The 1,550-nt window shown below is 44.0% G+C and overlaps 1 non-coding gene across 1 annotated transcript; it reads left to right on the top strand.

Moving 5' to 3' along the window:
* The first annotated feature begins 1,276 nt into the window (after positions 1 to 1,276).
* Trnat-ggu (transfer RNA threonine (anticodon GGU)) lies at positions 1,277 to 1,349 on the top strand. Its single transcript has one exon. It is a non-coding gene; the product is annotated as a tRNA-Thr (tRNA).
* Positions 1,350 to 1,550: the final 201 nt, after the last annotated feature.

The following is a 1,550-nucleotide window of genomic DNA, read 5'->3' as shown; positions in this document are numbered from 1 at the left end:
TTAAAGCAACGATTTTAGAATCCGCCTTCAAAACGCACCACGACCGCGAGGTTCGGGAATCTTATCTCATTTATAAGTTTGGGTCAGCCACACTTGGAATTAATGAAAGTTACGGAAAACTAACGTGCTTATCCCTCGAATAAACTTAGCGGCTTCATAATTTTTATAACTATGTTCATTATTCCTACCCTCGAGTTTGCCATCAGAATTCGCAGAAACTCTCCTAATACAGCAGCTTTCTTAGCTTAATGCGGCTCAACAATGCCATTTGTCCGGGAGAAGGAGGCCTCGTTCCCACCACCACTTAAGAATGTTTAACTCTTTGTGATCTATTCATGTTTAACCTTTTGTGACCCTACCTATTTCCTGTTCGATTGCTAGCTTCTGTGAAATGCTCTTTTGTGCCCCCTATCTATTCTCTTCATCCGCTGGGGGCACACCCATCTTCGCTTCCCCTAGAACCAGTCTCCCCAGCCACTGAATACCTTGCTGTATACTCTTCCCTTTCTTTACAAACCGCGGTTGACCATTTTCCCCATTGTCTGAACTTGCAGCCCGCGCGGCATACGTTGACCCGTCATGGTGCAACCTTGAACGCTGCATTGTTAACACGACCCCTTTTTCTCTCTCTTGCCCCCCCCCCCCCCCCCCCCATTTTTTTTTTGTTGTTGTTTGTTGGTTGATGTTGTAACGTAGGCGTAGCCTGACTGTATGCACACTCTCCATTTGCGAAACATTTTCCATTCCTTCTTACAGTTTTATGCAAACCTATATAAGAAATGTGTTCAATGTTTGCGACACCATAATCATGTAACTTTACTCTGATGAAGGCAAGTCCCATTGCCGCTACGTAAGTAAACATTGTTTGTTATTGTTCTTGCTGTGTATCCGACTCTTTACTTATACTATATTATATATATATATATATATGTGTGTGTGTGTGTGTGTGTGTGTGTGTGTGTGTGTGAGTAAATATTTTCCACTTTCTTTCCGAGGTTTTCTTGACTGCCTTCTGTCTTATTTTCAACGAGCCCCTTATTTCCTATTCTGATTCGCTCCATGCATAGCGAGGGCCTCTGTTCTGGCAGTCGTGGTGCCATAGGGAGCTTAAGAGGGTTCAACGCTGGTCGACCACTCTCGACATGTCGTAGACACTCGAGTCACGGCCCGGGAGTTAAAAAGAAGGCCCCCTTCACCCCGAGTTGTCTGAGTTGCGCTGGCTACCACCCCCCAAAGCGCTGGAAACAAAAATACCTGGACATAAATACGTCTCCCCCCGCCGGTAGCGTAGTGGTCATCGCACCAGACCGGTATTCTGGAGGTCGTGGGTTCGAATCCCACCCGGCGGGCATTTTTTCTCCACTTTCTTTCTTTCCAACTTCTTGATCTGTTTCAATGACCCAGCACATCCTCCCCCTTGCTTTCCGAGGCCTCCTTGACTGCCAATATATATATATATATATATATATATATATATATATATATATATATATATATATATATATATATATATATATATACAGTGCAGGGCTTGGCAGCTGAATAGTATA

The sequence above is a fragment of the Haemaphysalis longicornis genome, unplaced genomic scaffold, assembly GCF_048455015.1.
Source record: "Haemaphysalis longicornis isolate Haplotype H1 unplaced genomic scaffold, Haemaphysalis longicornis Haplotype H1 scaffold_5, whole genome shotgun sequence".
In the NCBI taxonomy this organism is placed as follows: Eukaryota; Metazoa; Arthropoda; class Arachnida; order Ixodida; family Ixodidae; genus Haemaphysalis; species Haemaphysalis longicornis.
The sequence above is the reverse complement of the archived record's forward strand: the minus strand, read 5'-3'. Positions and strand labels throughout refer to the sequence as shown.